We start from the raw sequence: 11,810 nt of genomic DNA, 5'->3' as shown, positions 1-11,810 counted from the left end.
AGCCATAATGGCAAAATGGAGAAAGTTACCATGGACTGCACATTGTGCTACAAAAACTTTGTCGACTGTTCTAGACACATTTAAGTATAATATTTGGTTATGGCTTTAATAGAATAGTTTATTCCTTTCTACATAGCAAGTCTAAATACTCATTCCTGTGGCACTCCAAATGTATTTGTAATGACTGTTTTATGCACCCAGATGCCAGTGAGGACCATGAGTTGGAAGCTGAGGACAACATGACATCGCTGCAAGAAGGTTCTGATTATTGTTTTTCAATCATCTTTAAAAGACACACATGCCATATATTAAAAGAAATCTTTGATTATTGTGAATTGCTTGCTGTCACATATGCTGCTTCAGTAAACCTTTGCTGCATGCAGCCCCAGTGTTCCACATGCACAGGGATCAGAAGATGAGAGCACGGTGCCATCCCTGCTAGAATGTGCCTCAGTCAGAGGAAGAGAGGTGAGCTTAGAGCAGTGATGAAACTACCCACTATTTATTATAATTAATTATATTAAGAGTTCCTTAAATGGAGAGGAGAATCCTTCTCCAAACTATGACTGACAGGGACCTATTAAAACGCTGCGGATACTCGAGGAATTTTGACTTTCTGTAGTTATTTTTTATTTTATTACATCAGTGATATGCTTACACAGAAAACATGTACCATTGACTCATGCTTAATTCAGATGGCTCAGGGACATTAAAAACTGTCTCTGCCCCTTGGGACAGCTGTTTAGGGGGTGGTCCACCTCCTGAAAGTAATCCATCCAGGGAAGTTCTTGATGTTTTCTTCTTCTCTTGTGTCCAACTATAGGTAAAGGATGTGTAGTCAAGAAAAGCTGGACACCAAAGGAAAGTGCTGCAGTTGAAAGGCATTTGAAAACATGTATTGTGAGGAACCAGGTTCCAGGTAAGACAGACTGTGAAAACTGTATTGCTGCTGAACCTGAAGCCCTGGGAAGCCGTGACTGAAAGCAGTGAAATACTTCATCAAAAGTCGCATAACTTCCATGAGAAGAAAAGAACAAGGCTTCACTGGCCACTGGTCCTTTGTTCCTCTTGTGTTTGTCAGTATGTGCTTGTTGTTGTTACAGTGTTCAAATGTCCTACAGTGTAAACACAGTCTGTGATGGCATGTCTATTTTTTTGTCATGTAAAACCTTATTTGTGTTTTTCAAATACATGCCCACTGAGGACAAACTATGTTGTGAGGTTAATTGTTATTTAAGTGTTTTGTATAAGTATTGTTTGGTCCAGACTTAGATGAATGCTTATTAATTGGTACTTGTTAGAATAGAATAGAGTTTATTTGCCATGTGTAGATTACAGTACAGATACGTTGGAATTGTTGTGTATTTCCTGAGTCAAGCTTACCAAAAATATTAAGAAAAAGGATAAAAAAAGGCATACTATAAAGATCAAATGCACTTAAATACCCAAAATATTTACTTATGAAGACACATAGTACTGTATGCAATATGTTATATATGGAGAGAGTGCCTAATATAGACAGTATCAGACATCATCATTAGCAGAATGGGTCCTGGGTCAACGCACTGAGGCCTCTGCTAGGCTTTTTTCACTGTCATTGAGCTCTGAGATGTTGGGAACTTAGATGGCAATTGATGGTGAATGGCTGCCGAGGTGGAGCATGTTTCATAAAGTCCAGTTTACAACAAAACTTAATTCAGAGGGCTTCTGATCCCTGTCAAGATACACAAACTGAACTTATGTGTGTGTGGACCTTACAAGTACTAAATGTTGGTAACAGGCCCCATAAGTGACAGAAAAACGGGTTTGGACAAACAAGAGTTTTGAATTCTTTATATATGAAGTGATCTTTTTTTAACAGGAATTTTTTTTAGTGTTGCCTGATTTTTTACAGAGCTGTAGAGCCACTGGAAAGGGGGGACCCCACAACTTGGCAGAAAACCTTTGGACCTCTCAAAGGAGGTTTACAAGAATGTGTTAGTGTCTGTGTGTGTCAGTGTGTGTGTGTGTGTCTGTGTGTGGCAGTGTGTGTGTTTGTGTCTGTGTGTGTCTGTGTGTGTGTGTCTGTGTTTGTGTGTCTGTGTGTTTGTGTGTCAGTGTGTGTGTCAGTGTGTGTGTGTCTGTGTCTGTGTGTTTGTGTCAGTGTGTGTGTCTCTGTGAGTGTCAGTGTGTGTGTCTGTGTGTTTGTGTCAGTGTGTGTGTCTGTGTCTGTGTGTGGCAGTGTGTGTGTTTGTGTCTGTGTGTGTCTGTGTGTGTGTGTGTGTCTGTGTTTGTGTCTGTGTGTGTGTGTGTGTGTGTCAGTATGTGTGTCTGTGTGTTTGTGTCTGTGTGTGTGTGTGTCAGTGTGTGTGTCTGTGTGTGTCAGTGTGTGTGTGTCTGTGTCTGTGTGTTTGTGTCAGTGTGTGTGTCTCTGTGTGTGTCAGTGTGTGTGTCTGTGTGTTTGTGTCAGTGTGTGTGTCTGTGTGTCAGTGTGTGTGTCAGTGTCTGTGTGTGTCTGTGTGTATCTGTGTGTGTCTGTGTGTCTGTGTGTGTGTTTGTGTGTGTGTCTGTGTGTGTGTGTGTGTGTCTCTCTGTGTGTGTGTGTGTGTCTGTGTGTTTGTGTGTGTGTCAGTGTGTTTGTGTCTGTGTGTGTGTCAGTGTGTTTGTGTCTGTGTGTCTGTGTGTGTGTGTCCTCGGTGAGGAGCTGGGACTCACAGCCTGCTGCTCGTTGTCCATCAGTCTGCGGTAGCAGCTGCCTTCATACTGACTGATGACCTGATCCACGGCTGCACTCAGGCTCTGTTCGATCTGCACACACACACACACCTGCAGGTCACACTGACGAACGCCTCACCCATCAATCAAAGCTGCAGCCAATCAGAATCATCCACAGCCAGGCCACTTGAGGGAGGACGCTCACCCTCTGTCTGTTTATGAGCAGCAGCAGTGTGACCCAGGACGGCCAGGAAGCCAAGGTACTGAGGAGGAGGAGGAGGAGGAGGAGTCAGGTCAGCGTGTAAATGTTACAATAAATAATGGCACAGGGTACCAGCAGGGGGCAGCACTAAGAAACAAAACTGGATTTTATTTCTCACAGTGTTCAGTGAAACCCACCACACATCAGCCGAGGGACACAGGTAAAAAACAGCTGACTGAGCCCTGGATGTGGTCGCAGCATTTTCCCACGTGACCTGAATGCAGCATCAGACGTTACGCTGACTCACCGTCAGCAGCAGGAACCTGATCTCACAGGTCGCTGCCACACATCCAGCCACGCTGACCGCCACCACCGCACCGATCACCAGCAGGCCCACGGACACCACCTGCAGCTCCTCTGCACATACAGAGACAGAGAGACACATAGATACACACAGAGACACACAGAGAGACAGAGGTACAGAGACACACACACACAAACACACACACACACCTCCAGCCATCCCTTCAAACCCATGTCTTCCAGCCCAGTCACAGTGCCGGAGCTGTCCAGCATCCAGGGCTCCTGCCCGCTGCTATCTCTGCTGGAGCTCTCCAGCACCCAGGGAGCTTCCAGGCATCCTCTCTGCCCTGCACACTGCCTCCCAACGATACTCACGCTCGCCTGCTCACCCCCACACCCTCCTGCTAGCCCCACCACAACCTTGCGCACCACCACAACATGCACCCCTCACTTGGCTAAAGCAACTAGACCGTGCCAGCAAAACCTTTGTGCCCCTGGTGCTGTGAGTAGAACTTCGTGCCCCTGGTAGCACAGGTGCGAGTAGCTGTGACTCTCTTAAGGTAGCCAGAATTATTTTTCTGGTGCCCCTGGTACTGTGCTGGAGCTCCAGGAGGGAGAGTGTGACGGCCACAGGGCCTAATGCTTGTTGTGTGATTGTTCCACTATGGTTGCAGGTTTCCATCAGGGTGGCGCTGTGTTGATTGATCCTGCACTGCAGTCTCTTCTCTTCTCCTGCATTCACCACCTGCCAAATTGGGGGGGGGGCCGTCCAATCGGTTGTGGTAAGGTGAATTTTGCTGTCTTAAGACAATTTTTGTCATGCGTCCTTTTTCCAGTTTACTGTCGGCGTTGCAGGTCCAGTGTAGCGAATTTGGTTGATTGCAGCGGTTAATGCTCTAGGAGACACGCAGGGTTTATTGTGCTGGTGTTTGTATTTTTTTAAGGCTGGTTTCGGGGCTAGAGAGGGATATGTGTGGCTCTGTGTGTAGCGGCTGGGGCCCCCAAAACTGAACTCTGTAATGCACAAACAGACGCTGCGTGCGGCGCACAGCGGCTGTGCGCGCAACATAGCAGGACAGCGCGCGCACCGGACAGAGATGAGATGTCCTCTCCTCCTCATCAGAGCTGTGAGGAGGAGGGAAAAAACATCGGACGTTATCACCCTGGATCTGAAAGAGCCAGTGATGCTCTTAGGTGTAAAATTCGGATTAGGATGCAACACAGCCGAACTGCCACCCCCCTGAATCCTGAGGCAGGTGGGGGCCGCAGAGAGGTCAGATAAATCACTGACTCTCTTTGCAGACGTTAAAGCCAGAGAACAAATCAGTTTTAAGACACAAACTTCAGTGAAACTGTATCCAGAGGCTCAAAGGGCGCCCTGGTTAGTGCGCGTAAAACTAACGCCAAATCCCACTGAGGAGCATTTCTTATTGGCGCCCTTCTGGTCACTAGTGACAGGAGGAAACGCATATAGAAGCATCCGGGGCCACGGCCGGTGCGCAAAGAAATCCACTCCCAGCGGAGGATTGTCCAGAGCGCCCAGAGAAAACCACAGAGCGCACAGCGCATTCTCGCGTCTGGCAAACAGAATATTTCTACAGAATATTTATTACAAAAATAAACAGGAAACAACTGCGCGAGTTCAAACCTGCCAGCTTCCCTCTCATCGCTGTCAGAGTCACAGCCACACACGTGGCCGGCTGGCTGATCGGCAATCATTATTATTGTTGTTCAGAAATTATGCCGGCTTTCACAAAAGCTCGGACAACAGTCACTGCAGAAACATGAGTCCACGCATCATCCACAATCCATTCACATATGCTGGCGTATCGCGCGCGGCGCTCCCTCCCAGTAAAGCTGTGCTCGCTGTCTGCCATCCATCGCTCCCACGCCGCTCGCAACTTAACTTTGAACGCCCTGTTTACGCCGATGTCCAGCGGTTGGAGTTCTTTGTTAACACTCCCGGGACTACGGCAAGCACTGAATTCATCAGCTTCGCTTGGTTTTTTTACACCGGCGGTAAGACGGGCGCTCGCGCGCCCATGTCTTCCAGCCCAGTCACAGTGTCGGAGCTGTCCAGCATCTTGGCCTTCTGAAGGCTGCTCACACTGCCGGGGCTGTCCAGCATCCAGGGCGGAGGGTGAATTAGAGTGCGGCTGTCCGTCAAGGACGCAGCTGCATTTAGAGAGGCAGAAGTTGTCTTTGGTGAGGGACGGTAAGCTGGCTGCCGAGCTGTTGCGCCCGGAGGGTTTTTCTGGGGTACCGGTAGCGCACTGGGATTTAATAATTTTTTTATTTTATTTTTTTTTCGTGCCCCTGGTACTGTGCTGGAGCTCCAGGAGGGAGAGTGTGACGGCCGAAGGGCCTAATACTTGTTGTGTGATTGTTCCACTATGGTTGCAGGTTTCCATCAGGGTGGCGCTGTGTTGATTGATCCTGCACTGCAGTCTCTTCTCTTCTCCTGCATTCACCACCTGCCAAATTGGGGGGGCCGTCCAATCGGTTGTGGTAAGGTGAATTTTGCTGTCTTAAGACAATTTTTGTCATGCGTCCTTTTTTCAGTTTACTGTCGGCGTTGCAGGTCCAGTGTAGCGAATTTGGTTGATTGCAGCGGTTAATGCTCTAGGAGACACGCAGGGTTTATTGTGCTGGTGTTTGTATTTTTTTAAGGCTGGTTTCGGGGCTAGAGAGGGATATGTGTGGCTGTGTGTGTAGCGGCTGGGGCCCCCAAAACTGAACTCTGTAATGCACAAACAGACGCTGCGTGCGGCGCACAGCGGCTGTGCGCGCAACATAGCAGGACAGCGCGCGCACCGGACAGAGATGAGATGTCCTCTCCTCCTCATCAGAGCTGTGAGGAGGAGGGAAAAAACATCGGACGTTATCACCCTGGATCTGAAAGAGCCAGTGATGCACTTAGGTGTAAAATTCGGATTAGGATGCAACACAGCCGAACTGCCACCCCCCTGAATCCTGAGGCAGGTGGGGGCCGCAGAGAGGTCAGATAAATCACTGACTCTCTTTGCAGACGTTAAAGCCAGAGAACAAATCAGTTTTAAGACACAAACTTCAGTGAAACTGTATCCAGAGGCTCAAAGGGCGCCCTGGTTAGTGCGCGTAAAACTAACGCCAAATCCCACTGAGGAGCATTTCTTATTGGCGCCCTTCTGGTCACTAGTGACAGGAGGAAACGCATATAGAAGCATCCGGGGCCACGGCCGGTGCGCAAAGAAATCCACTCCCAGCGGAGGATTGTCCAGAGCGCCCAGAGAAAACCACAGAGCGCACAGCGCATTCTCGCGTCTGGCAAACAGAATATTTCTACAGAATATTTATTACAAAAATAAACAGGAAACAACTGCGCGAGTTCAAACCTGCCAGCTTCCCTCTCATCGCTGTCAGAGTCACAGCCACACACGTGGCCGGCTGGCTGATCGGCAATCATTATTATTGTTGTTCAGAAATTATGCCGGCTTTCACAAAAGCTCGGACAACAGTCACTGCAGAAACATGAGTCCACGCATCATCCACAATCCATTCACATATGCTGGCGTATCGCGCGCGGCGCTCCCTCCCAGTAAAGCTGTGCTCGCTGTCTGCCATCCATCGCTCCCACGCCGCTCGCAACTTAACTTTGAACGCCCTGTTTACGCCGATGTCCAGCGGTTGGAGTTCTTTGTTAACACTCCCGGGACTACGGCAAGCACTGAATTCATCAGCTTCGCTTGGTTTTTTTACACCGGCGGTAAGACGGGCGCTCGCGCGCCCATGTCTTCCAGCCCAGTCACAGTGTCGGAGCTGTCCAGCATCTTGGCCTTCTGAAGGCTGCTCACACTGCCGGGGCTGTCCAGCATCCAGGGCGGAGGGTGAATTAGAGTGCGGCTGTCCGTCAAGGACGCAGCTGCATTTAGAGAGGCAGAAGTTGTCTTTGGTGAGGGACGGTAAGCTGGCTGCCGAGCTGTTGCGCCCGGAGGGTTTTTCTGGGGTACCTGTAGCGCACTGGGATTTAATAATTTTTTTATTTTATTTTTTTTTCGTGCCCCTGGTACTGTGCTGGAGCTCCAGGAGGGAGAGTGTGACGGCCGAAGGGCCTAATACTTGTTGTGTGATTGTTCCACTATGGTTGCAGGTTTCCATCAGGGTGGCGCTGTGTTGATTGATCCTGCACTGCAGTCTCTTCTCTTCTCCTGCATTCACCACCTGCCAAATTGGGGGGGGCCGTCCAATCGGTTGTGGTAAGGTGAATTTTGCTGTCTTAAGACAATTTTTGTCATGCGTCCTTTTTCCAGTTTACTGTCGGCGTTGCAGGTCCAGTGTAGCGAATTTGGTTGATTGCAGCGGTTAATGCTCTAGGAGACACGCAGGGTTTATTGTGCTGGGGGCCGCAGAGAGGTCAGATAAATCACTGACTCTCTTTGCAGACGTTAAAGCCAGAGAACAAATCAGTTTTAAGACACAAACTTCAGTGAAACTGTATCCAGAGGCTCAAAGGGCGCCCTGGTTAGTGCGCGTAAAACTAACGCCAAATCCCACTGAGGAGCATTTCTTATTGGCGCCCTTCTGGTCACTAGTGACAGGAGGAAACGCATATAGAAGCATCCGGGGCCACGGCCGGTGCGCAAAGAAATCCACTCCCAGCGGAGGATTGTCCAGAGCGCCCAGAGAAAACCACAGAGCGCACAGCGCATTCTCGCGTCTGGCAAACAGAATATTTCTACAGAATATTTATTACAAAAATAAACAGGAAACAACTGCGCGAGTTCAAACCTGCCAGCTTCCCTCTCATCGCTGTCAGAGTCACAGCCACACACGTGGCCGGCTGGCTGATCGGCAATCATTATTATTGTTGTTCAGAAATTATGCCGGCTTTCACAAAAGCTCGGACAACAGTCACTGCAGAAACATGAGTCCACGCATCATCCACAATCCATTCACATATGCTGGCGTATCGCGCGCGGCGCTCCCTCCCAGTAAAGCTGTGCTCGCTGTCTGCCATCCATCGCTCCCACGCCGCTCGCAACTTAACTTTGAACGCCCTGTTTACGCCGATGTCCAGCGGTTGGAGTTCTTTGTTAACACTCCCGGGACTACGGCAAGTGTAACCCGGGTGTAAATTGCAGCCCCAATTTTATTTATGTATATTTTCTTCTTTTTCTTTTGTGGTTAATTATACGTCAGGTACATGTATTATATTTTACTTTATTATATTAGCACTTCATAATGATGCCCATCAAGCATTATGGTGCTGTGACCCCTTTAAGATGGCCAATGCTCAACTCATTGGTATGGTGGGCGGGGAGTTCAGCTCAGTTAGCGCTGGTTGAACATGGAGGTCCACGGCACACGTGTCGCATTTCTTTATTTTTTTTTTTTGTGGCTGATCAGCACTGAGTCTCCATTGAGAACTTTGAGTTATTTTTTTTTTTTTATTTGAACTGAATAACAAAAGACTTTTATTTTCCTTGAGCAACAATTGAATGTTGCAGTATGTAATACATAATATATATTGTGATGATAAGATGCTGCTTCAGTCCAGAGAATAAGTCTTAACTGGAGTGATAGTAAACTGCTATCAGAACACTGACCCGTCTCTGCTCATTGGGTTACAACTAGAGTAGAGAAGAAATTTGGCGCCCAAACAGGGACTTGAAGTGCATCTACTTCATCTCAATATATTGTTTTGGTTTATCTACTTGAGTAGACAAAATGGAACTTTGTGAGATGTATGGTTTTGATCCAGAGTATTCTGTCATCTTAAAGGGAGTACCGGCTACAGTTAAACGAAGTGAGGTGAAACAGGCCTTTGCATCATTTGATGATGTGGTTAAAGTCCAGCAGATTGATGGCCTTCCCAACACTATCCTGTGCCAGTTTAGTGAGGACCTAACTCCCATGCTTTTAGAAAATGAGCATGTTGTGGCTGGTGCACATTGTGAGGTTATTCAGGTAGATAAGTACCGCCCTTCTGAATGCAACTCTGACCTCCCTAAAGATGTGGTGCCCCTTGCACGTGTCATTGAGGACATGACGGTGACTTTTAGAGAGCAGGTGAATGAGTTGGCATCAGTGTACAATGTCAGCCCTATTACTCTGAATCACGCAGCAGTGCATCGCATATGTGGTAAAGGTGAGAGTGGTGAAGGTCCAGTGACCTCAACGCCAGCATTTAGACCAGAGCCGCTACCTTCTGTTAAACCCAAACTGCCGACCACTAGCACTGTTCATTATTCAGGCAGTCCCACACCAGTTGATAGTGTGTGTGTTGATCCCCTGCCAGCAGATGTCCAAAAAGTTATAGTGGAACACATTGTGAAGCACAATACGGCAGTATACACCCCATCTGTCAGAGAACTGCGTCCATTTTCTGGAACGTTTCCAAAGCCTTCTACAGAGGTGGACTATAATACATGGCGGATTCGTGCTAAGCAAGTGTTGAATGACACAGCCTTGATAGAGGGACAGCGGCGCCGTTTGCTACTAGAAAGTTTACTTACCCCTGCTTTGAATGTGGCCCTTTCCATCGGCAGTCAAGCATGCCCAGGTGACTACCTTCAGGAGTTAGATAAGGCATATGGGAATGTAACAGATGGTGAGGAGCTATACATCCAGTTTTTGGAAACTCATCAGAATAGTGGTGAGAGTGCATCAGATTATCTTTGCCGTCTTCAGACCCTGTTACAGGAAGTGGTTGAAAGTAAGGGCATGACAAAGTCAGATGCTGATTCTCAGTTATTAAAGCAGTTTCTGAGGGGTTGCTGGGATGATGCATTAATAGTTGCATTGCGTTTAAAAGACGCGCTTAGCCCTTCCATGAAGAGTCCCACTTTTTCAGAGCTGTTGTTCCAAATCAGAACTCATGAGAAGGAAAGTCAATTAAAGGAGAGTAGAAGAAAGCGACTCGTGGCAGGTAGCTCAATCAAAGTTCAGAGTAAAACTCTGTTAGCTGCAGAAGTGCCTAAGCTTTCAGAACATGAAGATTCTACAATGCTTGGTGATCATACTAGGGAGCAGTTGGAGGAGAGGATCAGGCAATTGGAGGCTGAGCTCAAGAGAAGTACCACCTCCTCAAATGTTCACCCCCCTAGAAATGACAAATCAGAGAGAAAGTTTGCACAGAGGGCTAAAACCACCTCCACATCAACAGTCTGGCCTGATAGGGCAGAGACTCGCATCAAAATAGGAAAGTTTTGTTATAACTGTGGGGAAGACTCTCATTTGCTGCCACAATGTGTTAACCAGACTAATGCAGTCTTAGTGCAAAAGAAACTTTGTGAGAGACACAGCACCAGACTAGGTCAGCATTTGGTCCGTCAGCAACATGCAACTTCTCAGTCAGACATGTCTTTAAACAGATAGGAGCTCCTGCTATGGGACAAGCAGGAGCTCATGGCAAAACCTGTTCCCATATCCCGCACCGGTGTATGTGTGAGCCCTTGAATGCCTCTGCTGCTACTCAGATTCCAGTTGGATTGATTGGGGAGCCTAGTGAGAGTACAGTTTGGTTAGATGGAGTTGAATGCAATGGCATGATTGATTCAGGGTCGCAAGTGACAATCATATCTCAATCTTTCTATTATAAGCATCTGTCTCACAGGGAGTTATTCTCCATTAGGTTGGCATTGGACATTGAAGGTGCAGCAGGGCAGAAGGTTCCATATCTGGGCTATATTGAAGTGGATACTGAGTTTCCTAAAGATGCTTGTGGCACTGACCAGAGTTTTTCTATCCTGGCTTTAGTGAGTCCTGATCAGTCATACAATGACAAATATTCTGTTCTTGTTGGCACAAATGTTTTGCGCCCAATGATGCAGGACTGCCTACAAAGAGGGGGGGCAAAGTTTTTGGAAAGTTTGTCTATTCAGGACACGTGGGCCATGGCTTATGCAAACTGTCACAGGGAGACTGATGCTCAAACAAAAGATGTCAAAGTGCTGCGTGTAACCCTTAGCAGCAAAGTGCCTGTACGTTTGAAGCAAGGTGAGATGCACAGTGTAAAAGGAATCTGTCACACTAAAGCTGCTGGTGTTGAATTTCAAGCATTAGTGGGGGGATCAGAAGAGGCGCCCACTCCAGGTGGTTTGATTGTGTATGATCAGGTGGTGGATGTGAAGTCTGCAACTACCAGTACATTCAAACTGGCTATCAAAAATGTTTCCAAACGTGACATCACCCTGTATCCAAAAACAGTTATTGCTGAATGCACCCCTATTGACTGGGCTGTGCCGGTTTCTCCCTCTGATCTGAACAGCCCTCCAGATGTTGCTCTAACCCAGACACATTCACTTTCGGTGACTCATAATGACAAGTCAAGTTCCATTGGGGACACCATCGATCTTGATTTTGGTGACAGCCCTATTTCTCCACAGTTAAAGGAGCACTTACGGGCCAGAATTTCCAGAGAAGTGTGCAGTGCTTTTTCCAGACATGATCTAGATGTTGGCAGTGTTGCAGGAGTCAGCCACCGCATAGAGCTAGAAGCACATATCCCATTCAAAGAGAGAACAAGGCGTGTGTCACCGGCAGATTTTAATGACCTGAAAAAGCATCTTCAAGATTTGTTGGCCGCAGGCATTATAGAGGAATCACATAGCCCCTATGCCTCCCCAATTGT

This window comes from Parambassis ranga, unplaced genomic scaffold, assembly GCF_900634625.1.
Source record: "Parambassis ranga unplaced genomic scaffold, fParRan2.1 scaffold_65_arrow_ctg1, whole genome shotgun sequence".
Lineage (NCBI taxonomy): Eukaryota > Metazoa > Chordata > Actinopteri > Ambassidae > Parambassis > Parambassis ranga.
This window is presented reverse-complemented; position numbering follows the sequence as displayed.